The 27,198-nt window shown below is 47.2% G+C and overlaps 1 protein-coding gene and 1 non-coding gene across 4 annotated transcripts in view; one reads left to right on the top strand and one right to left on the bottom strand.

The window, feature by feature from the left end:
• Nucleotides 1–593: 593 nt before the first annotated feature.
• Nucleotides 594–27,198, top strand: part of Zbtb40 (zinc finger and BTB domain containing 40) — a 69,089-nt gene continuing 42,484 nt past the window's right edge. The window contains exon 1 of one of the 3 annotated variants that reach the window (XM_006538764.4): nt 594–768. The gene's annotated coding sequence lies outside the window, so the exon portion shown is untranslated. The remainder of the gene's footprint in view (nt 769–27,198) is intronic. The other 2 variants (XM_006538763.4, NM_198248.1) reach the window with 2 other exon arrangements.
• On the bottom strand, nt 23,602–23,730 carry Gm23834. The gene has a single exon (XR_003955510.1). It is a non-coding gene; the product is annotated as a small nucleolar RNA SNORA17 (small nucleolar RNA).

Here is a 27,198-nt window from a genome sequence, read left to right as displayed (position 1 = left end):
AAGTCGAGCTGACAGCGACAGTGCTGGGGACGACTGAATATTGTCATTGCCCATGGAACAGCTGTAATCACATTGGGAGCTAGACATAGCAACGAGAAGCCTGGATCTCGGACAAATGGGTCTCCATGTGATGCAGGGACAGCTCTCATGACCAGTGCCAATGGGGCTCATGTTAACTGGATCCGATTCACATCCATTTGACTGCCAGGACACTGGACTCGGGGTTCATAACCAGCGTGTGGTGCTATAGGTTAAAACGTGAGAGGATAATGGCAAAAGAAACCCCGTGTACACCCATACCAAGCCCAGTCCAGAAATCAGTCTCGTTCTCGCCCTGCACATGACTGTTTGTTACAAAAGAAGGAAAGAAATCTTTGTCGTCTCTTCGCAGCAAACCTCAGAAGTGGCTAGGTAAGGGATGGATCATGCTATGGAACATGCTAAGGAAACATCTCCCAAGGTACTGTGAGGCGAAGGTCAAAGGTCAAGAGCAGACCAGGTTCCAAACTTGGAAGCCTGCCATTGGTAGAAAGCGTGCACGTGATGCAGGGACAGCCTTCTCGCGAGACCGTCCCCCAGCACGTGACTACGGCGTGCGCACATCCGGGCTACGGCCCTCGGCGTTTTCCCCGGCCCCAAGATGGCTGCCTTTTGGCGTCTCCAGCGCTGTTGAATGGAGAAAGCTTTATTGTTCCCTTCGGGCAGGAGTGTTCGTGTCCTCAATGGCGCTGTCAATAAAGAACGGCAGTTTGAATCGGTGCTGAGCAGGTAACCATAGAAACGGCGCTGGGACTCTGCGCGGAGACCCCTGTCGCGGCGGAGGCTCCCGAGACTCCCTGAGTGAGGGGCGCCCCAGGACCCCTGGGGGACGCAGGGGATGCGCGGAGCGAGCTCCGCCTGGCTCGCGTCGGTCACAGCCGCCGCCGTCCGCTGTCCTCGGGACGTGGCCCCCGGGAACAGCCCTCACTTCGGGCGCAGCCTAGGTTGTTGCGTCCCGTGGAAGGACGCGGGACACTGCCTGGCATCTGCGGCCCTCACTCCCCGGCTCCCGGGCTGTGCTGCGGACGCCCCGGCCCAGAGGGCTCCCTCCCATCTCTGCTCTCAGCTTTTGTTTATCCGCTGTAAAACAGTTGCGGGGAAATAGAAGTCGTGGGAAATAAAACTTCAGCTCCCAGCAGTGAAGTTGCACGGAGACGCAGCTATGGTCGTTTTTTGTTTTCTTTTTAACGGGTTGTCCGGCCGCTCGCCTGCCGCGGGGCGGGGGAGTGCGCGCAGTTGCCCCGGCTGCTTTTCGGCTTTGATGGAAAGGTCCATAAAGCCAGAGTCATTTCTCTCCGGCGCTTTACAGAAGTTTGCCAATCCTGGCCCGAGGCACAGTTGACACGATATGTGACTAGCTTCCATGATGCCGTCAAGCTAGTGGTCTCTCATTCCTTACAAAGCTATCACCCGCCCAGTGTGTGCAATTGGCCATCTATTTTATGTCTCTACGTAGCTTTGCAGTGTATTTTCCCTGCACAAAACGTGAAGTGTGATTAGGGTGTGCTAGCTTATAGGGCTGGCAATGTGAGGCTGTCGCTGGGAAATCCCCCTTGTATGATAGCCTAGGTCACATTACCTCAAACTGTAAGTTTTCTCCCTCTGGGAGTGCTCTTCCTTGGAATTGTATCCAAATCTTGGTGTGGGTTATAGCTGTTTAAGCAATCAATGTAGGGTTAGGGTTAGGAAGTGCAAATTTTCAGTGCTTGGCATAAATTATGCTCAATGTAGACATGGTTCTTCGGTGACAGGTTCCCATTCTGTCTTGTGCTTGTTTTGACACAGACCTCATGTAGCCCAGGCTGGCCTGGAAATAAATAAATATACGTATATGTATTTGTGTGTGTGTATATGTATACACACATATTATATATATACATATATATATATATATATATATATATATATATATATATATATATAGGCTGGCCTGGAAATAAATACATATACATATATGTATTTGTGTGTGTGTGTATATGTATATGTGTGTGTATATGTATGTATATATATGTATATATATATATATATGTATATGTATATATATATAGGCTGGCCTGGAAATAAATACATATACATATATGTATTTGTGTGTGTATATATACACATTTATGTATATATGTGTATATACACATGTATATACGTATGTGTATACATATATATGTATATGTACGTGTGTGTGTGTGTGTGTATATATATATATGTATATATATATATACACACACACATATCTCCAGTTGGTTGGTCTAGAGCTCCTGCTCCTCCAGTCTTCCTCCCAAGTGCTGAGGTTACAGGCGTGTGCCTCTTGCCAAGCTCCATCACCCAATTTTTTTTTTTTTCTTTCGAGACAGGGTTTCTCTGTGTATCCCTGGCTGTCCTGGAACTCACTTTGTAGACCAGGCTGGCCTCGAACTCAGAAATCCACCTGCCACTGCCTCCCGAGTGCTGGGATTAAAAGTGTGCGCCACCACGCCCAGCTATCCATGACCCATTTAACAGTTATTTTGGTTTTTTTTGTTTTTTACACCTATGCTTGCATGAGTTTAATCAGTTGTTCAGGTGCTTCTACTATGTGCAGGTATGATTCCTAGAAATGTGTTATTACACAAGAGGACCACGACTTTTGCCTCTTTGTGGAATTTAAATTCTTCAAAGGGCTTCGGTAATGTATAGGTGCACAGAAATAATTCTCCTTCTTTAAAAAAAAAAAAAAAAAAAAAAGGCCTGCTGTGCAGCCCAGGCTCACCTTTAACTTGAGATCTTCTTGCCTCAGCCTCCAAATGCTGGAATTACAGTTGTACATCACCCTGCCTGTCTGGCAAGAATGAATAATTTCAGATACCTATCTCATAGCATCCTAGCAATTAAATAAGTAGCTAACGCTCACTGAGCAATTTCTTTGTGCCAGGTACTGGCACTAAGGCTTAATATGAACTGTCAGCCTGTGACACAGATAGTGTTAGGATTAACATTTTACCCAGGGGGAGATGGCTGGTGTTACATGGTTTATGCATAGGGAGTGTGGAGCCGCAATAAACAGATCATGCCCTGCTGTGTTCCGTCTGTTGTCTTTCCTGCAAGCTTGTGAGGTCCACAAGAGTCATGCCACACCTTGATCTTGTGGCCTCAGCTACTAGCCAATGCCACAGCTTCATGTATCCATAGGTTCGTAAATATACACATTTTTGAGGATTCATTAAACAAATACCCGGGAATTTGTTTCACACCAAGAGCTCAGAGCTGGGTGGCTTGGTGCATCCCAGAGTGCTTTTGTTTGCTCTTACAGTCTGGACAGTGCGGCTTCCAAAACAACAACAACAACAACAACAACAAAAATCCTAATAGTTCAAGTTTTCTTTTTGGGGTGGGGGTCTTCTTGGTCATGAACTGGTAAAGCAACCTATCCTCCTGCCTCAGTGTGGAGTGCTGGGATACAGTGTGTTTGCTGGTAATTAAATCTGTTTGGAAATGCCCAAATTTGGTCCCAGATGTATTAAATAACAGTACAAATCCAGATGTTACTAGCAAAATGAGGGGTGTCAGGATAGGCGTCGGTTTTCTATCTTTTTTTTTTAGGGGGAGGAGACAGAGTTTTACTAGTGTTTAAATAGAGAACAGCTTTCTCAAGTGGAATTTAATTGTTCTTCTAAGCTATTTAAAAATTAAATTAATTGTGTGTGTGTGTGTGAGAGAGAGAAAGAGAGAGAGACACACACAGACAGAGACAGAGACAGAGACAGAGAGAGACAGAGACGGGGGAAGGAGGAGGCTGGGAGAGAGGAGAGTGTAGCCGGTCAGTGTGGGAGCCTGACTGCAGCAGTGTGACTGAGAAGGAAGAACAGCTTACAGGGCTTGCTTCTCCCCTATGTTGTGCCACCGTGAGAGGCTGAGCTCAGATGACAGGCTTGGCAGCGGGTACCCTTAATCCACTGAGCCATCTCATCAACCCAGAATTTCGTTTTTAAAACCAAGCTAGACAATTGTCTACACAGAAAGTTTTTAATCGTTTTAGTGTTTTAAGCTTGGAGTGTGTGTGTTCCTCAGTCGGAGACACCTGAATTTTGAGGGGTGTCGGGAATGGAACCCAGGCCTGCACCACACCAAGCAAGTGCTCTGTGCCTGAGCTACACCTTTGGCACCAATATCTGCATTTTCTTAGGGATTTCTGGGGAAATGCTGCATGCTGCCTACAGGGTGTGTTTGCAGTTGATTGTGGACTTCCTTTCAAAATCTTCTTAATAAAGTTGCATCCTTTAAGCCAGGCTTGGTGGTGCACACCTTTAGTCTGTGCACTCAAAAGCAAGAACAGGGTGGATTTCTGAGGCCAGCCCAGAAAAAAAAAAAAAAGCAAGCATCATGAGGCTCTGTCTCACAAACAAACAAACAAACAAACAAACAAACAAACAAAAAACCCAAAACAAAACAAAAAAAAGCATAGCTTCCTGTATTATGGTGTGGAATACTTGAAAAGCACCAGGCCTTTGGAATAGGTTTGAACAGAGCGTGAGCATGAGCAACCACAGGCTGTGCTAAGCTGAGGGCTTGCTGGAGCTGTCACGTGGAAGAATGGGTGTCAGGTTTTGCTTTAAACTGTATGCAGTAACCGTGTTGGGCATGTCATCAGAAGATGTCACCCAGGCCAGAGAATGGATCTGGGAGCTGGCCGCAGAGTGGCATGTTAATGCAGTGTTGAACTGCAAGCCCAGAATTAAATTGCTATTTTGGGTCTGGGTGGGACCTTCCCCTCTGAGCTCTGCTGTTTCTGCTTTGTGATTTGGGTCTGTTGGGCTCCAGTAAAGAGGAGGTGGTGACGCCAGCTTTGAAGCAAGGCCTGAGACTGTGGGAGGGGCCAGGGCACACCAATTTGTTTTTCAATCTATTTTATTTCAGTTCAAAGCATCAGTGCAGACAGCAGCCCAGGAAAACAAGCTGCACTTTGGCAACACTCAGCTGCGTTTGGAGATTGAGGAAGGCTGGGAGGAACCGAAGTACGGCTTGTTTTCCTGGGCTGTCTGTCTGAGATGATGCTCTGAACTGAAGTAAAATAGATTGAAAAACAAATTGGTGTGCCCTGTTGCCTCGTCCGTACTGAGGACGCACATAACCCGTCCCGGCAACCACCTGGGCTGACACCCTGGGGGGCGGCACCAGCCCTCAGCCTTCCTCAACTCTCAACCCTGGGAGTGCTTTGGTTTCCCCAGGAAATTGAATAGGGGAATGTGCTTCTCTGGTTCCAATTGCTTACCTTGCAGAGCCGTCATCTGGGTAATGTGGAGAAGCGAGCTTACTAACCGCATCGGAAGGAGTTAAATATTAAGGACATTTACGCTCAGAGATGAAGCTGTCATTTTTTTTTTTAAAGCTGTACAGAGGCTACTGTATTTCATTCGCAGAAAGCACACTGTGAGGCCCTGGCAGCCCTCCAGAGAACGGAGGGCGGGCGAGGAAAGAAAGCTGCCTTCCTTCTCTTTCCTTGATGTTGTTTAACTCAGATCCCAGAATCTCGACACCCAGTAACTCCTTTCCTTAACCAGAGTAAATACAGTAGAACTAACGGATCCACAAAAACCCAAGGTCTTTAATCTCCAGAGAAATAGTGACTCTCAGTGGACCCATGCGTCCTTTGAAGATGCCTAAGAATCCTCACCAATGCCATCCATTCTTCCTCAAGGAGAGCGTCACTTTAATCAGACCTCACAGGGTCCTTGACCTCTCAGAAGGAGCAGAGCTGATAATGAATGTCGTATGTCAGTAACAACCAGAGTGAAGTTACACAGCCAGTCACTTTGTACAGGTCTGTGACCTTGACCTCTAGAGTTCCGAAAGTGCCTGTTTAGGTTTTGTTTCTTGTATGAAGTGGTCGGACATAATTGGCAAACTTAAGGACATGCGCATGCTTCAAAAATGCCTGTGAATGTTAGGACCTTACGGGAGACTAGTGAGCAGTGAGTGGGTAGTGACGCTTAACAACCTCGTTAGCAGATCCTGCCGGCCTGCCTGCCTTTCTTTTTTGAGATGGGTTCATGTGAGGCAGGCTGGCCTTGAGTTCCCTATGTCAACAAGGGTGATCTTGAATTCCTGATTCTCTTGCCTTTTCATGCCAATACTGGGATTACTGTACGGTGGCCCACACTGTTGTTTTCTCTTCTCTCCTTTCTTTTTCTTTCTCTCTTCTTTTCTTTCTTTCTTTTTTAAAAATAGATTGGATGTATTTCTCTTTAGCGCAAGGGATTAAACTCAGAACCTTGCACATGCTAAGCATGTAGCCTGGCATATGGCTTCGTCACTGCTAATCTTTTATATGGTGTGATTTTTAATGTGTTCAACATGGCTGTTGACTGTGTATTACATGTCTCTAATTGGTTACATGCTTTCCTCTTTACGTCAGCAGGAGGCGGTGGTAGAAGCTGCTGTGGGTTAAGCCCCTGGTCTGTTGGTCTCGGCTTCCTTTTCTCCTCTGGCTAAAGCTCCTGTCACTCAGTGCTTTGCAACACTGCAGCAGCCTTCTGACATGCAACCGGATGCATGTTCATAGAGGCTCCTTTAGGGTGTTCATGCTAATACATCATCCCCTCAAAGGCTCCTCTGTTGTCTCCACCATTTCCTGTTGAGAACTGAGCACTTTGTCCTGTATTAGGAAGGCCCCAGTGACCACCCGTTAAATGGACACATAAACTAGAAAGGGGAAACAAGAGGGTGACAGGGGGGGGGACACTGGGAGATGTACCTGAAAGGGTCCCTGCTGTTCCACACCCAGGAACCCCTAAGTGTGCAGCTCTGCTTCAGAGCAGTTCTCTCCCTTAACCCATCCAGCAGTAGCGTGTCAGGAATAAAATGACTGTTGTTGAACACGCACAAAGTGCTATCACTGCACTAGTTGTTTCACATAATTATCTCCCGTGTGCCCCTCTGGCCACTGGGCATTAGAGACTGCTGGCCCTACCCCACCCCTTTGGTAGAGTCGCCTGAATAAGGAGTTTTCACCTATTTTATTTAGATTTTCATATTTTCTGATTTTAACTAGAAGTGGAAGCCAGTGAATACCAGTCTCACTCCAGCTGAGTCAGGGTGTCCAGGTTTGCTCCAGTAAGAGCGTGCAGCCTGTGAGCCAGTCCTCATTCCACACAAAAGCCACGCAGTGGCCCCATGTCCATTGTTCAAATTACTACAGCTTTTAGTTCTTTGGCACCGATTATTTGAACATTTTATTTTGTAAGAATTTCATACGTGAATCTCATGTTTCCATCGTTTCCACCCCACAACCTCCCCTCACTGTCTCCCGTCCCCCTCTCATTTCCATGACGTCTTTAATTATTAGTGTGACATATATGTATATAGAGAGAAGTCCAACCTGCTGAGGCCATTTTCTATTCTTCCTATGTGTTATTTTTACAATTTAAGGTCCCAATTATTAATCTACTGTTGTGGTAGTACTAGGCCTTTGAGGCATGCATGCATGGAGGTGCTTTCCACTGAGCTAGAATCAACCAGCTTCGCTCCCAGCTCCCATTTCTAAAAGTTATGAAGAAAGATTTCCAGTATATTAATGTGAGGATAAGGTCACAGTAAACTTCTTAGGCTTGCAAAAGTACATGTTGAAGGCTCCATACTAGAACTGCCGAGGTAAATGAGGCTTAGCTCTGTACAAGGCCCTCTACAGATTGCTTTTTAAATTTTCAGCCCCATTTGTCATGGGAAAAGCAGAAAAAGGGAGACAGCAGCATTCTCCTTAGCCTGGCTGTGTTCTTAGCGCTGGCACGAGCTTCCCATCCAGAATGCTGCTCACTCCTGTCCGCAGACAGCCAACCTCGCTCACGCCTCCCTGCCTCTATGTGTTCTGCCCGCTCCGGCCCCTCCCTTTGGCTTTATTAGAGCCACCAGCCATGATTGGTTTTCAAAGGGCTGCCCTGGTTCTGAGTGCCCAGCTCCTAGCCCGATGTCATGAAGGTAGAGACTTTAAAGCAGAGACAGTGAAATGTGCTCTATTAGCCTGTAGGTTTGCATGGCACTGTAACTCTGGAGCGGTTCACTGGGGGCCTGGCAGTCATTAAGTGTGATCACCCTGGACACAAGCTGCTCACTCAGCTGCCCTCTGCTGACAGTTGCCCTCAGTTCCAGTCAGGTTAAAACCAGAGGGAGACTTCTGAAGGTCAAAGTCCAGACGGTGGAGTAATTGGCCCCTAGAGTTCTGGGTTTCTTTCCTGGGCTGCGGAATGGTGAGGATGAGATTTTCCCTGTTTCCCTTTGAACATTTTTGAGCAAATAACGATGGAATCCCACAGGCTCTTCGCCAGCGTTAAAGGCAGGGGAGAAGCTACACTCCTGCTTTTTTTTTTTTTTGTTAGTTCCTTAAGATAACCCTCTTGTTATACTCCCCGGTGATGGACTGGGGGAAAGCTAGAGATGAAAGCAATTCCCAATTCTTCAAAGACAAAGGAAGAAGTTAACAGCACAGGAGAGGAGAATGGTGTTGCTCTGTGGAGCGCACACAGAGGGTACTGAGGGCCGAGTGATCTGAGGATTTCGGTAGGACACGGTGCGGAAAGACAGGCATCTAGAGTCACTCTGTGCTTCCAGCCTTCTCTACAAAGGCAGAAGAGAAGCAGATCCGGGCAGAGATAGGCCTCTTCTTCCCAGAGGGCCATGGGCTCCCTGAGAGCCAAGCGTCTTGTCTGTGTAGTGCTGGGCATCACACAGGGCATCGGACTGAGTTCAGTAGAGCTCTGCTGGGTGGACAGGCACACCCCATTCCCAGACACCACTGGGAAACAGCATGGGATCGTATGGAACACCCAAGAGATAGCAAGCCATGGAAGAGAAGAGTTTGGGCTCATGGTTTGCCCCACAGTTGGTTGGCGCTGATGATTTGGGACCTGGTGCACTAGGATCGTGCAGAGCCGACTCCACTCTCCTCTCTAGGACATGTCGCAGTGCCCAGACTTCCATACACCTCACCTTTGAGACTTTCACCACCTCACAGTAGCTCCGTTCTGAGGGTCACGCTTTTAGCATGTGGGCTTGTGTGAGCATTTAAGGTCCACGCTGTGCCAGGGCTTTGCACAGCAGAGACTAAGTAGGCTCTAACATTTTGTCAGTTTCATTGGTGCTGGGGATGGAATCCAGGGCCTCTTGATGCAGTAAGTGCTGTGCATGGGAACTTCACACCTATTTTCTGATGTCATTTAAAAACACCTTGTGTACTCTGTGTGTGGTACTTCTGAGCAGTTGTCTAGATGTAAGAGGACTAGGTTCATCTAATTTGATGGTCTCAGTCTTGGGCCTTAGAACTTTCTGGTAACATTGTCATCTCAGTGTGGGTTCATTTACTGACCACCACCCTCTGACTTGATTACTTGGGCAAATCTCTACATCTTGTCAAGCCTCCACTTCCTCAGTAGTAAGAGGTTAATATTAGTAACGGACTCACTGGTCGTACAGGATTATGCTGTCCCACTTGTATAAGATACTTATACAACTACAAGAAATGCTTAATAAGAGTTACCTACTATGGATGGGTCCCTATGGCAACCTCCCACTGTCTTCAACTTTCCAGATTGTCTTCTTCATTGCCTACCATTTAGAATAAACTGTTGGCCCCGTTTGCGTATGGGTTTCTCACCTATGGATTCAGCCAACTTGGATTGGAAATATTTGGGGAAGAGTGCACCTGTTCTGAACATGTTCCGGGTTTTCCTTTCCTGGACAATTGCCGGAACGGCACTTGCATAAGAGATGAAAGTTTACCAAAGGATGTGCATGGGTAATCCAGAGTTCTGCACAATGCTCTGTGAACTTTGGGCATCCAAAGGCTTTGATAACTTTGGGGGATTAGCGTCAACACACACAGGTACCAAAGGACAGCTATTTATTATTACGAATGTAATAAGGACTTAGGTCAGTGGTGAAACCTCTCAGCCCAGGGTTTAATCCCCAGCTCCAGTTGACTTCTCAGTGAGGAATGGTAGATATCCACAGGATGGCCTGGACCAGTTGGTGTGAGATGTAGCTGCACATGTAAGATAGGAAACAGGAAGAGCCTCTTCCTAGACTTCCATCAGCAAGGACCTTCAAGGTAAAACACTCAGCTGTGACATGTGAAAACTGGGCTGGGGCCATCTGAGTGGTTACTCGTTCCTGTTATATGCAGGGTTTGTATGAGACTCAGATTGTGGCCTAGGGCTCTTAGGAGAGGCCTCACACTATCCCATCCCCACCCCCACCCCCCTTTACTACCAGGCTTCCAGCCCAAATCAGCTGTGTGAGATGACAGTGGGAATGTATCATGTCTTTGCTCATAAAATCCGTTATGTAAATCTGATATATATCAAAGACAAAACTATAACTTAAAAATGATGATGCACAGTAGTAAGAGCAAGCATTTCAGTGGGAGAATGCTTATATTCCTCTCCTTGAAGTAGCATCCTGTGTTGGGCAGTAACAGCTCACTGTGGGCATCTGTGGTACTATAGGAGCTGTTGATATATATTGGCTTGTTCATGTGGAGTAGGTTATTCTCACAGACCTCATGAGCCAAGCAAGCCCTGATGTCATCTCCATTTTACCCACGAGGAAACTGGGTTCCCAAGCATAATCAACTTGCCTCAAGTCTTAGCTCATTAGGGCCAAGCTGATGTTCACTCCTGGGCAGCTATAGAGGGCACACTCCAGACCTTTACTGTTGAGCACACAGCCTCTGGCATCACAGTGCTTAGTGGGATACTGGGTCCCTGCCAGGCGCTTTCATTTGTACATCAGATGGGGATTTGGTATTTGGCCCTGTGTTAAATGTGTAGTCCAGATGTATTCCCTGCCGAAGAAAAATGTATTCAGATAATCAAGTTAGGAGAACTTGTAAGTCATCCAGGTTTTCAGGTCAGAGCAAAAGGCCTATCAGTGACAAAGCCAAGGGTCTTTTGTACACCTAAGAGGCTGGATTTTAAAGCATTAAAGCAGTGATTGCTTGTTGAGACTCTTGACTGCAAGATGGGAAAGTTGGCATTAAGTATAATGCAGTCACAATCCCCAGTCGCTCATTAGGCGGCTGTGCTGCTCAGGGGATTTTGCAGGGGAGTCTGTGAAGAGTAATCTTGGATGAACTGGATCAGAGCAGCGTGCCCAGAAAGGCACCTAAGTCCCGCAGAGCCTCCTTCTGTTGTAATAGCCGTGCAGAATCGCTTGTTTCTATGAATTAGTCAGCCGCTTAAGAGGGGTTGAGCAGTTTGCTACACTGTTTTGATGTTTTTGCTTCATTGTATCTTGTAGACGCCTCAAGAAGACTTTCATTAGAAACAGAGAATCTGGGGAAGCAATTAGTTGCCTACGGTGGTGGTTAAAGTCGGGGTAGGAGTCAGATGGCTGCTCCCAGCTTGGAGTTGTGGAAATCAGCCTTCCCAGTGATCTGGAGATTTCTGTTAAAATTGTAAAATAGTTTTATAGGTTTATTTTAAATGATGTGTGGATGTGTGGGTTAGTGAATATTTGTGCAGGTGCCTAAGGAGGTCTGATCCGGCATCAGAGCCCCTTGAACTAGAGTTACAGGAAGTTGTGAGCCACGGTCTCCTGGAAGAACAGATATGTTCCTAAGCATGGAAACATTGCTCCAGCCCCCTTTTCTCCGTCTTTGTTTTCTTGCTGGATGTGGCGGTGATGCTGGAGATTATCGGGGGCTTGATTGATAAGCACTTGCTGTGCTCCTGACAGGCAGTGCTTTGGCTGCGTTCACCCAGCCTTTCAGTAGCCCTGTTTGGGAGGTGCGGAACCTGAGCCCCACACAGGTTCCATCATTTGTAACACAGTTACAATTGGGATTTGCACCACCTGTGTAGTTTGGTTTACTACTGAACCACACCTGGGGAAAGAGAACTCTGTCTGATAAGATGCAGTTGGGCATTTGTGGGTAATGTAAGAAATTTATGACTTCTCTTTCCCTGAATAATTTGGGCCTAAACCCCACCCTTACACATAAGGATATATCCTGGCAGTGCCTTGATTACTGAGGTTTGCACATAGCAGGAGTGTAAATGTTTAGTGGGTGAGCTGTGTCAGACCCTGCCTTTGAAGCAATTTACACAGGCTTACCTGAGTTTCTGAAGTTTTAAAATTTTTTTTTTAATAGAAAGTCATGTATCGGAGATTTCCCTCAAACGTGTGTCCAAGGACAACTTTAAACTTCTGATCCACCTACTTCTACTTCTTGAGTTCTGAGTTTATGATTTTTGGTATTATATATCACTATACCTCCTTATATGATGCTGGGACTAGAACCCAGGGCTTCAGGCCTGCTAGGCAAGGGCACTACTGACTGAGATCCATCGTAAGCCCCTGGATTCCTTTTTTTTTTAAATGCCCTGACTGCATAGCACACATTTGAGCAGGTGGTAAGGCTCAGTGACAGAGTGCTTGCTTGCCCAGCATGTGAGGCCCAGGTTTGCTCTCCAGCACCGGTAAATGAATAAACAGATAAATAAAACCAGTGCATTTTGAATCATATGAAGAAGACAATGAATCCCCTATTAAGACAGTACTTAGGAACAACCACCATTAGCATTAACACATATTTTATATTCTCTCTGCACATACATATGCACATGCATGTGCTTTTAAAGTACACTTGCACTTGGATCCTGTCAAGCCCTAGCTGTTCTCCCTTCCAAACTGGGCATGATGGTGCATGCTTGCAATGCTGACACTTTCGAATCTGAGACAGGAGGATCAGGAGTTGGAGGCGGCCCAGTCTACACGAAACCCGGTGTTTTTGTGTATATGCACATGCTAGAGCGAGTACGGGGTATGGTGGCACATGGCTTTTAACCCCAGTACTTAGGAGGCAGGGGCATACAGGTCTATGTGAATTTGAGCCCAGCCTGATCTACATAGCAAGGTCCAGTGTGGGTAAGGCTACACAGTGAGACACTGTCTTAAAACATTGAAAGACAAAGAAGGAGGAGGAGGAAAAAGAGAAGGAGGAGGGGAGACAGCATTTCCCCCATGCTATTAGAAATCCTAATTTTCTTTTCAGAAAATGTATTTAGATGTAACTTATTAGATCTAATTTATTTAGATGTAATTCAGTTTAAATTGCATGGTTAATGTCTGTAACCATTACTTACTAATTTTAGGATTTTTTTTAGATCATTTCAAGGCAGTCCTACTCAGTCACTCTCCCTTCCTGCCCTGTAGCCTGTGGTAACCGCTAATCCTGTCTCAGTTTGCCTTCTGTTGCAATCCTCATGCCGTAGGTAGCGTGTGTTAAGAACTTACTTCTTTCTATGGCTGACTATTGTTCCACCTTGGAGAGGTGTGTTGCACCCATTCCTCAGCTGATGTCCATTAGGTTGTTAGCACTGCCTGCTGTGGTTAATGTCCCAGTTAATGTCCCTACCGTTGCAGAAGTTTCTGTGTTTTCAGCTCTCCTGAGTGTATCCTGGCAATGGAGCTGCTGGGTTGTTGGTGTTGAGCATTTTTTCCCTTGAGACAAAGTCTCATTATGTGCTGGAGCCTTCTGAGTGGCAGATTGTAGGTGTGCACCACCACATCTGGTGAGTGTGTTTAGCTTCTTAAGGAACCTCCAAATTGTTTGCCAGGGCAGCTGCAGCATCCGCACACCCACCTGCACTTCTGTCGATTCACAGCCCTGTCCCATGCTCAGCAGCACGCCATTTTTCTCTCCTTGTCTGCTTCCTTACAGCCTGTAGGGATGCGTGCCTGTGCTCTCTGGCTGCGTTGCCTGGCCTGAGCAGTCTCAGGTCCTTTCATTGCTGTGAATGCCCATTCTGCTCTAATGCTCTTCTCAGATAGCTGATTTCTAAGTGATGTGGTCCTGTTCTTTGAGTTATCTTTTTACTAGTCACAACGGTGTCCTTGGATACAGAAGAGTTTTGTTTTTGAGATCTTGTGTAGCTTAGGCTGCCTTGACTTCTGATCTTCCTGCCTCTACCTCCCAAGTGTGCAGATCACAGGTATGTGCCACCATTCCAGGCTCTGAAAGCTTTAAGATTACATAAAATCCAGTTCTGTATTGTCTCTGGTTTCTTGTCCTTTTGGGTATCATAGAGAAATTTGTCCAGTGCTGAATGCTGAACCCGGGACCTTATGTATGCTAGTCAAGTAAGCAGATTGCCGATGAACCATACCTCCAGCCAGCAACCTGTTTGAATGGCTGCATAATATTCCCCAAATATGACTATACTATATTTATTTAAAAATCTCTTTGTATTTTAAGTTTTCAGAGTTTTTTCAAACCTATTCAAATGGTATTGCTTTGAATACAGTGAACATTTCACGTCCTTTTTCTACACTGATAGAATTCTAGAATGGATCTAATGGACACATACATTCTTCCTGTCAGGTATCCCTCATTTTCTGTACTTCATACCTGATATGTTTTGGTAAAACAGTCGGTCCGCAGCAGCACAGGTAAATACATTGTTCCCTGTCCCCAACCTTCCTGTCTTATCAGAGGGTGTCTGTCTAGTTCTAGATGAGCAGGCAGGTCTCACATGTCTTGCAGTTGCCCAGGGAGGTTTGACAGTGAGACCTATGTTGTAAAACCACGACTCCCCAATTAAATATTACCACTGAGAAAACTTTCTGATTTAGTTGCCTCCAAATTATATTCATGTTTTTAATTTTTTAAACTGTGCATGGGCGTTTTGCCTGCATGTGTGTGTATCTATGTACCACTTGGATGCATGGTGCCCACAGAGTCCAGAGAGGACATCAGATTTCCTAGAAATGGAATTATAGATGCTTGTGAGCTGCCATGTAGGTGCTGGGAATTGAACCTGAGTCCTCTGGAGGAGTAGCCAGTGCTATTAACTACTGAGCCCCAGTGGTTGGTATTGACTCTTTAGCACCAATGGTTGGTATTTTAATCACAGTCAAAGAAGGAGTAACAAAAGTGCTGTGGGCCATGTCCAGTATGGTGCCGGTCTGAGACACAGAATCCTCCCTGCTGAGGGCCTCTCTTGTTTGCCTAGAAGTTGAGTGTTTTAGTTTTGGCCCAAATACAAACATAAGATTCAAAAGCTGGGATCCTGGTTTCTGGCCTCAGCATTGCTTAGATATATGAACAGCTTCCGCAGGCTACTTAATTTCTGTCTATCTCTTCATCCATAAATGACTACGGTTGAGTTGTATCGTCTCTAATCATAAATAAATTGCAGTTCTCTGACTTCTGTCTCTTAGTCTTTGACAGCATCCTGCTGGGCAGCCCACACTGGCATCTGACTCACCATCCTTCTGCCCTGTGCTGAGGTCACAGGCACCACCACACGGGCTTTCATCCCCTTCTTACAAAGGGTCATTCCATGGTGCTGTACATCGGGGAATGAATTTCTTTCCTAAGTTTTACTCTGGTGATGAGTGGTAGCAAGGCAGGCTGAGTAATAAGTGGATGAGGCCCGTGGAGGAAGCTAGGGAGGAGTGAGGCCGAGTGGAACAGGGACCGAGGGCTGAGCCTGCAGCCAGTGTGTGGTAGGTGGCAAGGAAGGGAACAGGATGAAGCTGAGTCTGAAGTCAGCTGGGAGATTCCTTGGGCTTAGGCAAGAAGAGGGAGAGGCTGGTCTGCCACAGCTGGATGCTCAGAGTAAAAGTAAAGCTAAGTAAAGCTCTGTCCAACCTCAGTGAGGGGCCGCCTGGCAAAGCCTCAGCTCACGGCGGTGCTCATCAGAGACCGCATGCATCTGTCACGGGAGGAACCAGGCTGCAGCATACAGGACCTCAGTGGTGGAAGGAACCAGACACACTGCCATTTGGCATTGCACCTTAATCCTAAAACTTGCATGCTGATTTACCCTAACGACCAAGGTGATTTATGGGGCCTTATGTAAACATTGGCTCCATATAGCCAACTTGCTTCTGCTGTCTTCTGTGATTTGTAAAGGGCTTTCTGATGCTGTCTGCTCTGGCCCCTTGCTTCTTTTCACAGATTATTACAAAGAATAGACATAGCTCACATTATAGATCTGTTCTCTGATCTATATTGAGTTATTTATGTTTCTCAAGTCCAGCCAACTGTGAGACTCTGTGAGGATAGGGTTGTGAATCTGCAAGGCTGATAGCCAAGTCAGACCTTTTGGTAAATTAAGTTCAGGCCATCTGAGGAAGTTTCTTGGCAGCCAGCTAGCTGGCCTGTGCCAGCAGCACTCTCTTAGATACATAGCTTCACTCAGTCTGTAGCAAAGTACAGTAAGAGCAAGGCTCCTCAAACGGGGGGGTGGGGTGGGGAGGGGGGCATCCCCATCAGGCTGGCTAGCACTCCATCTCTCCTGGGAGAGGCTTGGGAGCCTGAAAGCTCTGGCAACCAGAGAAATTGAGGTTCCGAGAACAGGGAGCCAGGTGATAGGAGAATGGCTCAGAGGAGAAAGACACTATGTAAGTCTGGTGACTTGAGCTTGATCCCATAATCCATATGTTCTAGTTCCCTTTCTGTTGCTTTAATAAAACACACCGATCAAAAGCAACTATGGAGGAGAGGGTTCATTTTAGTTTACAGGTCATTGAGCGAAAACAGTGGAGGAACTCAAGAACTTGAGTTTCAAGTGCAGAAACTTGAAAGCAGAAACCGTGGAGCAACACTGCTTTAGGTTCATGCTTAGCTAGCGTCCTTGTATGCAGCCTAGAATCAACTGCCTGGGGAATGTTACTGCCCACAGTGGGCCAGGCCCTCCTACATCAATTAATAATCAAGACAGTTCTCCACAGACATGCCCATAGGACAGTCTGAGCTGGGCGGTGCTCCAACTGAGACTCCTCAGGTTACTGTCTGTAGGCTGTGATAATTAACGATTAACACAAAGGTGAAAGGAAAAAAGTGACTCTACAGCACTGTCCTCTGACTTCCATATATGTGCTGTGACATCTCCTCCACCCTCAAAATATAAGTAATTTTTTTAAGGGCAAGGAGCCAAGCAGATCTGCAGTTGAGCTGTCCCTAACATTAATGACTACGGTGCTATCTTGGGCAAGTTCCCTTGCTGGGTACCAGTCTCCACCACTGTTAAATGGAGATAGTATGCTTTCTACCTGACAGGAGGTGTTAGGGGAATTAAATAGAGGATAGAAAATGCTTAGCCTATGCTCCTGGCATTGGCATTTAAGAATCAAGGATATGGAAAAGGATTTAGTGGACTGGCCAAAACCGATGTTTTAATTGTCTCCTGCTCACCCCCTTGATGAGGAGGGGTTCCTGTCTGAGGAGTCTAGGGATGGCCCCACACAGGAACTCTGACAGAGGGTGGGAACAACTCGAAACTGTGCAGAAGTCCGATGAGCACTGTGTGCCCGTGGGAAGCAGCCTCTGCAGTACCCAAAGGATGTGACTGGCTTCTTCAGCAACTTTGGGGGAGCCAAAACCCACTGCTGAGGGGCAAATAGGAGCTGCAATTGGTCTCTCATAGGAAGTTCGTTCTGTTGAGTAACCTGGAGCTGTGAGTGTTTGGGGGGACTGGTTTTAGGTGCTTTGAAACCCTCTCAATATCTCCAAATTCCAAGGCAGCATGCAATATTGAGTTTTAATTTCTGACACCACAGAGTAGTGATCTCAAATGCCATTGCAGGCAGCTTTCAGGGTCTGGCCAGGAGGCTGCTGAGAAGCTCAGTTGTGTGAAGGAGGACAGATGCATGGTGTTTAGAAAAGAAATGTCACAGTAGGTTATGTAGAGTGGTGTGGGCCAAGATCCGTTCACTGTACTTAGTTCTGCACATATTAATGGCTGGTATGCCATCTGTGGCCCTTCAGAGGCTTGCCCGGGTCCTGGTGACCACTTCTTCACCCTAGGTAAGGAGCAGCTTGTCCTGAAAGTGAGCCCTGTGGAGTCTAGTGAGAGCGACAGCAGCCGGGGAATCTGGAGGTTCTTGGAAGACAGGTTGTGGGAATGCAGGCCAGTGGCACTTGGGTTGTTGCCAAGAGGCTGCGGAGCTGTTTGCCTAACACCTGGCTAGAGAGCTCTAGAATCCCCTATATTCTGTAGGTGAACGCCCGGAGACAGGGGAGTGCTGTGGCTGTTCTTGGTTTGACTAGAGCTAGGGCAAAAGGGAGTAATGTGCAGATGACTTGTAACTTCATAGACATGGAGTGTTTGCTTTTAACATATTTCAAAATAATCAGATATGAACAAATGTGACTTGAAGTTAGGCTGCGGCAGACAGTACCTGGCCACTCTGTAGCATCTGTATCACCTGGAGCTATTACAAGTGCAGAATCTTGGGCCTCATGCTAGAACATCTGGGTCAGAATTTCCTTTGACAAGATCCCCATGTGATTCTTGTGAACATAAAAGCCTGGGAAGTTGCTCTGGTGGGTGAGAGGACTTAGGTTTCAAGTCAGACAGATGGGATGAGACACTCACTGCCTCTGTTGCCTTGCTTGTGTAAGGCCTTGGGCTGTTACTTAACATCTTCACCGTCAAGGCCTTATTGTAAGTGGAGCGCAATGCCTCACTGGGTTGTTAGCGTTAAGCATTGCTTAGAAACATAGTATGGTTCATCATTATGGTGGCTTTTAGTGATTTTTTTTTTTTTTGATAAGTGACATCCTAGTATAATTTGGTAGAAAGAAAGATCAGGCTGTCAGTGCTGACAGGAAGCATGGATTAGCAATTTAGAAAACTTGGCCACCAAACATAGTGGCCCTGGAGAGGCCAGGCAGGGTTGTATAACAAGAACCTGTTTTAAGAAACCGAGTGCTGAGTGAGACTCTTAGCTCAGTGGCATAGCATTTGCTAGTTAGCATCTAGGAAGCCCTCAGTTTGATCCCTAGAGCCTTACAGAAGGAAGAAACGGAGAATGGAAGGGAAGAGAGAAACAGGGTCTCCTGAGGTGGTAGATGTGGTCCGTTCCCTCTCCTTAGGAGAGGCTAGAGTGCGTCTGTTAAGTAACCGATGGTTGATAGCTCAGTTGATGAGAGAAGAGTTGCCTGTAGGAGGGGACTGGGGGTGGCTAAGTCTTAGTAGCCAGTTTAGCCCTGCATTGTAGAGCACATAGCCATGGCTTGCGTGTCCAAACCCAGACTTAAGTCAGGACTTAGCCCCTTATTAGCTATTTGGTTCTTTCACAAAGTATTTGATGTATCTGTGCTTTAGTTTGCATCTGTGCACAAGGGTAAATGGGATTGGGAGCTGTAAATCCCAGTACATAAGCAAGCTGTGTGTCTATGCAGCTCCTGGCTCAGGAGGTAGCGCCCCAAATCCCTGAAGGTATGTGCTGTACCTGAGTCGGTCCTTAGACCTTCCATGCCGGAGTTCTCCGGAGCTATTCTGGCTGCTTGGAATTCCCAGTGACCAGAGTGTGCCTTAGGAAAGACCACTGGTCCATGGAGGTTTTGCGTCAACCAAGAACACTAGTGTTTGGGGCAGAGTGATGACGATGGTGATGATAAGATTAGAAACACGTACATGTGAGAGTCACAGTGGTGAGCCTTGCAACAGCACAGGAAAGTCTGCATTCCTTACTGCAGCTCTGCCTATCAGGCAGTGTTAGAGAAGATACCAACTGACAGCTGCTTTTGAACTTGAGAAATCCAGCCTGCTGAAGGCTGCAGTCACCCTTTTCTAACCTCACCAACCGTCCTCGCGTTCTCAGAAATAATTGCCAGGGCTTCTCTTTTAACTTGACTGATTCCTCTGGTAGCTTACATTTGAAATCATCTCTTCGTGTGGAGCAATCCCCCATTTCTTGTCTCGAGTGTGTGATCTTTGCTCTAATTATGTTGAGAGAGCCACTTATTTCACCTGGCTCTGGTTGTTTGTGAGCTACTAAACAGCCACAGGGTTAAGGCAGTCTAGGATCAGAGAGCAGCTCAGCCTCTCAGGACCTCAGTCTCTTCCCTTGAAAAGGAGGAGATTGGACTAAGGTCATCTGGTCGTGTGACAGGAGTACGTGACAGATAAAGTAATGAAATCCTGTGCCGAGAAAGCAACCAGAAGGGCTCTCCAAGGTCCCTCGGCTCTGGCTTCCTCAGAGCCCAGGCAGTGAGACAGAGAGCAAGACTGCAGAGGAGACCGATATCGCTAGAGACAGTAAAGCAAGAGGTAGAATCAGTACGGGACCCAAACTGACAATCTTTGACCAAGAATTAATTAGAATAGGTTTTCTTTCCTGCAGTAGCCCAGCTGTTGGGAACCTGCGGCTGGTTCCTGATGGACAGTGTGGGTAGGATGTCTGGGCATCTGTCCTGCTGCTGGGCCCTCTCCTGGATCTGCCCATCCGACCTCTCCTAATGCTCTGACCTCAGAATGCAGGTGCCCTTTCCTCTGCTCAGTGTGTGACCCACCACACTGCTGTCACTTGGTGGTGACACCTCTGTCACCAATGCCTGGTGCAGTGTCATGGGGTCCCTTCAAGAAATAAGCTCAAGTGTCTCCTCTGCCTAGAGCGCTTGACCTTTGCCCTCACCTGAGAGTCCTATCTAAGTGGCAAGTACTCCTCCAACCCTTTGCCTTCCCCACTGCTCAGCAGGGCCGCGCCATCCGTTGTCTCCCTCTCCTTCCTCTGGCCTCAGACTGAGCCCATGTGAGAGTTGTGGTTGCAGTTGAACCAGTGCTGGGTGAACTAGGTGCTCCCATGGACATGGGTCTTGATTTATATTCCACTGGGCTCCCACAGTCAGTACCTAGCAGTGTGCTGAGCGAATGATGGTGTGTGGGCTGCTTCCCCGAGACTCCTGGGAAAGCAAGGACAGGAGATCTAGTCTCCGCTCAATGCCACTGCAGCAGATGCCTTCACCAGTCAGTGCCTTGCTAGGGAACCTGCCCGAGGCTGTGGAGGGCAGAACTTTTTTATTTAACAGTGTATATGGCCCGTGTAACCTGCAGTGTTATTGCCATGGTCTTTAAAGAGATGTCACCTTCCCCCCAACTATGCCTCAGCTCTTGCTTGCTTTCTCCAGCTTTCTCCTGTGTTCTTTGTAACATAAGGATCCTCAAGACTTCCAAATCCTTGTTGGAAGGAGTTAGGGTAGGAATTTAAATAAATAAATATTCTTTGTGCCCCTTTTAGAAAGCTGGCCTAGTTTTCTACTTTGTGTTGAATTCCCATTTGTGTTTTGGGTCATTATACAGCACTTGGTTCAGCCAATTAAGTTTCTTCTGTCTGCTGTCTTTATTCTGAGTCAGTATAGCCTTTTCTTGAGGCTTTAATAGTGCTCCTTTGAGGAGCATCCTTCTTTCTGGAGTTCTTTCTTGTTGCTTAAACGTTTTCCCCACGGGACCTTTGACAATTTTCCCCAGCCTAGCAATTTCTGCAAGTGCTTCATAACATATTTTATATTGCTCCTGTGTCAATCTTCAACACTTAGAGATTTCAACACTTAGTGATCTTAAGTTTCTTTACCTCCCAAACCACACTGTACAGAGCCTTCTGTTTTCTCTCCATGGAATGTCCCTGCAAAGGGAGTTAGGCTGAGACAGGAAAGCGTGGTGGAAGCTGTGGCTCAGTCTCTGGCCTTTCTGCTGCTCCCTCCCCACAGCCACAGCTGTGTGGCTCATCACACGCATTTACTTAGTAACAGAATCCTGTAGGTGCCTTGCAAAGGTTGAATAGGTTGTATAGTTTGTTTCTCAAGTATAGCTTAGCCGGAGCTTTGGGTCTGCAAAGCTTGTATAGTTTGTTTCTTTAAAGACAGATACTTAAGTCAGAAGGGTGGTTTCAAAACTATTTAGAGCCTCTCTTGGTAGTAAATATAGCGAGCTAATTCACTAATGCTCACTGCACGTGGCACTATTTAAGGGTATACACACACATGTTGATAAGAAAATTATTGTCTGTTTACTTAGTGTGATCACTAATAAGTATGCATTTATTGCTTCCGTCTTAATTTGTTTCTGTTTAGTGCACTTCCCTTGTCTTCCTTTTCCCTCACTTGCTACTGGTTTAATCTTATTTTCCTTATTCATTTTTATTTCTCTGGTTTGTAAATACCTTTTTATATCTTTGGTTTAGAAACTCCTCCTTTCTTTGTATCTATTGTTAGGGGTCAGCCCAAGGGTCTCGTGCATGCCGAGTAAGGGACTACCACTGAGCTGCCTAGTCCTGGCACCTTATCTCCTTATGTTCACATGTGTCATTATGTATGCTTATCAGGGAAGTTATTTGGGACATCTTCTGACTGATAGAAAATGAGTCTAATCCCAGCTGATCTCTAATTCCAAGAGTCAGCCCGTTAGTGTCTAAGACCACACGCCTCAGTAGCAGCAGGTGGTCTTGTGGATGCTATCAAGTGACACAGTATGTTCCTTGCTATACCGTTTTGTCCACACTTCCTTGCTTGCAGATATTTATTGCAATGAGTCATTGGTCTGTTTTGAGGCCTCTGGTTTCTGCTACACTATCAATCCTGAAACTTCACTGGGACTCCTCTCAGATACCCTGTTGTTGCCCTGTGTCATGGAGATCCCGTGGTTTTGGACTAGCCCTTTCATGTACTCCAATAGTTCACTGATGGGGTAGATTTTGGGGTGGGCCAACTCAAAGCCCTGGTTCTGGGCCTGAGAGGTATCTGGGCTTATCATCCCACTAGCTGTTCCACACCAACATCACTGGGGTGAAGCTCTCCTGCTCTGACCTGGCTGCCCACCCAGTGCCACAGCCAGCAAGGACCAGAGCCAGCTCTCCAGTCCTCATGCCCTCGGGGCTGGCTCACCTACCCCCACACCATCTACTGTGCTGCTCAGGTGAGGTGCAGAGCCTACTTTCCCAAACACTTCAGCAAGCAAGGGGTCAGCTTTCCTCTTCTCATGACCCTGGGGCCAGCTCTCTACCTGCCATAGGTGACAGGGGACAAGGAAGGGGGGAGGACATCTTTTCCTCATTCTCACACCACACAGCAGACAAGAGTCAGGGTCTGGTCTTCCTCACTCATGCAGGGGCAGGGTGGGGACTCACTCACAATCTCCACTTCTGTGCTATCCAGGTGAGGTGCAGGGCCCTCTGTCTGGAGTTCTGCAGCAGATGAGAGGCAAGGCCGGCTCTCCTGCTCTCATGATCCCAGGGCCAGCTCTTTTGCCTGCTGGAGGGGGCAAGGGACAAGTGTATGGGAGGGCATCTCTCCCTTACCCATGTCACCACAAGGCAAACAAGTGGTGGGACCAGCTCTCCCATGCTCATACCCTCAGGGTGGGCTTGCTCATACCCTTGCCACCAAGGTCAGTTCTACTATGCTGCCCAGGCAAGGTACATGGCCATCTCTCCCACTGTCATGACCCCAGGGCCAGTTCTCCCATGATGCCCAGGGAAGGGCTAGGGCCAGTTCTGCACAGCCCTCAGACATCAACATGTCCTGGGCAACAGATCAGACCAGGGACATCTGCCTGGCCTTTGGTGGGAACAGACCCAGATGTGGCCTCCAGTGGCAGCACAGGCCTCATGCGGGGATCATCTGTCATGGGCTCAGTCTGGCTTGGTTTGGGACCCACTGTCCCAGTCAGAGTTCTTCTGGTCTTCAGCTCGTTCCTGTTGGGCCCCGAGGCCCCAGGCGGGGTTTATCTCCTGCTGACTTCCTGCCCTGGGAGCTTGTCCAGGCCCTGTGCTGCTGGGCTGGAGGTCATGTCAGGCTCACTTTTATCAGGCAGCAATAGGCTACTCATCATTCCCATGTTCCCAGGGCAGAACACTGAGCATAGACATAGCCTCTCTCCTCTCTGCCACCTACTGATGCACGTGTGACACAGCAGCCACAGCTGCCAGGGTTGAGACAGGGTCTCACCTTGTGGCCCTGGCTGCTTTCCCATTCTCTTTCCATGCCCAGCAACAGCTGCCTGATGCCACTACCTGATTGCATCGTAGGATCAGCTTCACCTACGTTTGTGCCCTGTACACAGGACTGTCTAGTCGGGTCTCTTATGTGTCCGCTTTCTCTGGCAGTTTCTTTAAAGTGCCTCCATGATGTAGTGTAGACTGGAATCTCCTTCATCGGGACAATGTGCAGTATCTCAAATTGTTACTTTGTATTCTCACCAACAGAAGACAGTGGGTTCTCAGCACTCCCAATGTGTCTTATTCTCATTGAGCAGGGAGCTTGGTGGTTTCTCTGCTGCTGCTGTTTCTCTTTATCTCTGGTGTCTGGTTCCTTTTATCTCTCACAGTGGCCCTGTCACAGGTGGCCTACTGGTCACACACTTTGAGGCTCATCTCAAATGGCACTTCATCATCTTGTGCATGCTTGGTGTATAGGCACATCCCTAGACGTGAGAGCAGTGGTCCTCCCTGACACCATTGCTGTGAATGGGAAGTCAGGATTATGTCTGCCATTGTGTTAATTGATACTTTGAAATCTTCAATCTAAAGCCATGTATCTATCTGTAATTTTATTTCTTTATTCTAGGGATTGCTTGTGTCTTGCATGTTCTTAGAAGCTGGTGGAAGTCGAGGAGTTGTGGATGTCCTGTGTCACTCATTTAACTCTCTTGGGGCAGGTGGTCTCTCCCTGAGTCAGAAACTTGCCATTTGGGCTAGGGTAGCAGAATTTGCCCATCTCGGCCCACTCCCTTCCTCTCAGTGCTGGCATCCTAGGCACACGCGACCATGCCTGGCCTTGCACGAGTTCTGGGAATTCAAACTCAGACCCCCATGCCTACATAGCATGCACTATTCCTTCCTGAGCCATCTTCCCAGCCCTGACTTCATCTTAGAAAGTTCTCAGGAATGGTATATTCTCCTGTGTGTTCATGTCTCCATGTAGAACACCCAGCCGATGTCTGTCAGACATCGCACTCTGTCTTCTACAGTCTTAACCCAGGTTCTGCTACGTGATTCTACTTGACTTTGAAGGAACCGAGCAGCTTCTCTGGGCCTTAGTCTTCTCATCACTTATCATCCACCACTGATGGGATAATATCTGCTCATTAGGTGTTTGGAGAGTAAATGGAGTCGATAAGCAGAATGAGTCATTGTTTTGTAACAACTCCATCACTGCCTGGGAGTCACTTCGCTTGCCCTTCCCTGCACATTCCATTTTTTTCCCCTAAGATTATAGGACTTGGTTATATTTTTTAGTTATAAATCCATTGATGCCTTTAAACTTCACAGATGTTGCCTCCCATTTATGAATCTGGCTAGCGAGCTCTGTTGATACCTATACACAGATAATATAAGCCCTCCTGTTTCTTCTGGGCACCATTTAAGAAGTCTTTTCTTACCTTCACTTCAAAGGTCCCCTCTGAAACTTTCTGCTGTTACTTGCTCACTCGGTCTTCCTCACGTGCCCTGTGGTGGCAAGCATCCTTTCTGGGTTTTTCTGTTTCTCTGTGGGAGTCTCTTTGCTTTAGGTTATGAAAGTTGTCCAGTTTCTTCTGATGCATTCCAGAGACAAGTTTTTGTGTTAATTTCTTGGATTGGGATTCCCGTAAGACACAGAGTGCTTGCTGTGCCTGTGTGTCAGGGGCCTGCGTGTGGTTCCCTGCGTCGGGTGGAGATGACTAGGGGCTGCGTCAGCTTCCTGGTGCTCGTGCTGCTTTAGCTTAGGGGGATGGGCCTGGGCCCTGGGCATCATGCAGGGTCTCAGTCCCTGCTCCCTGTCCTTGGTCTGCTGGAAGCCACATCTCTTGCCTGCATTACTGCAGCGTCCTTCAAGTCCAGAGCCTGTTCGGGAGCTTGAAAGCCCACGGGGCCACTGGTCTCAGCTCCCATTGACTATTCCGGCTTTGATTTTGATGTCTCTTTCATTTTCAGGTGCCTGGGGATTTTTTTTAAACTTGACTATGTATTTTAAAAGCATTTCTGTGGGTTTTATCCAGCATTTCTGTATGTCTGTAGTGGTAGAAAAGATGACTTTATATCACCTCAGTGTGCTGTTTTGCCAAAGGTCGGTTCTGAAATTAGCAGTCCTGTTAGGTTTGGTATTCTTTTTAGTTTTAATATTATTAAGTAGCCCTTGCCTGTCCTTGAATGTTTCAGGCCATAACTACCTCCGATCTCCTTTTATTGATCAAGTCTACCACATTGCTAGTGTCCGTACTCACTGTGTGCTGTACTGGCTGTTTTTCCAAAGGACCTGGACTCAAGTCCCAGCACCCAGACGGTGCTCACAGCTGTCTGTAACTCCTGGACTCAAGTCCCAGCACCCAGACGGTGCTCACAGCTGTCTGTAACTCCAGTTCCCGAGGCTCCAACACTCTTCTGGCCTCTGTGGGCATTGTTGGCATGTGATGCACTTACACACATGCAGGCAAAGCACCCATACACACAGCATACGTGTGAATAAAAGTCTCTGTTACTCTTTCCCGTTTTTAAAACTTCCTGTAACTTGATTGACTTGTTCTTGCTGAACCTGACTGCGTATTCATCAACTTAGCATTATTTTTCTTTTTACTCATTAATAAGAATATTCAATAGTTTGACCACAAGGATCCCATGGGCAGTGCTCACATTTTAAATTTCCCACATTTTTCCTTTTGCTCTAAGTGGCATGAGATGGAGACAGATTCCCGTGCTGTTCATCCTGCTCCTGCTTAGCTTGAGTCACCAGCCCTCTGTCCATGCGCTGAGAGACGTCTCACAGCAGGGCTTCTCCTCTGTGGCTTTTGTGTAGCCATGGCTGGACTGACAATTGTTCTGTGGACCTAGGGCAGCCCTCTGCCTCCTTGCTGCTCAGGTTGTAGGCGTGTATCCCTTCAGAAACCCACGTACCTTGTTGTGACATAAATGTTAAAACAGCCAGTACTCAAGTGGCCGGGCTAAATGCTCCCAGCCACGCTCTTTAAGGAAACTAAGCTGAAAAGATTATATGAACGAACACATGCAGCCACCAAGGTGTGGGTTGGGGTGGAATGGCTACAAGTGGAAAAGAATTCATTCTACAGTCTCTTGGAAGTGACTCTGTAAGATTTGCTCTGTGTGTGAGTGTTTTGCTTGCTTGTATGTCTGTGTGCTTTGTTTGTCCCTGGTGCCTGTGGAGGCCAGAAGAGGGCATCATCTTCCCTAGGACTGGGGTTACGGGTGGGTATAAGCCACCCTGGGGCACTGGTGGCACATTAGGAGAGAGAACTCAAGGAAATGTGCAGGGTACCCTGTGACTGGGTGCTCGGCCTTCATCAGTTCATTAGTCAGGGTTCAGGTTTTCTGGGCCATGCTTGTTTGACGGAGGCTTTTGCCCAGGGCCTCTGTTCTTGGTGATCGTCTGCTTCTGCCTGGCACCCATCTTATGGAGGAAGTGTCTCTCTCCTCTAA

The sequence above is a fragment of the Mus musculus genome, chromosome 4, assembly GCF_000001635.26.
Source record: "Mus musculus strain C57BL/6J chromosome 4, GRCm38.p6 C57BL/6J".
NCBI lineage: Eukaryota > Metazoa > Chordata > Mammalia > Rodentia > Muridae > Mus > Mus musculus.
Note: the sequence above shows the minus strand (reverse complement) of the source record. Positions and strands in the feature narration are given on the sequence as shown.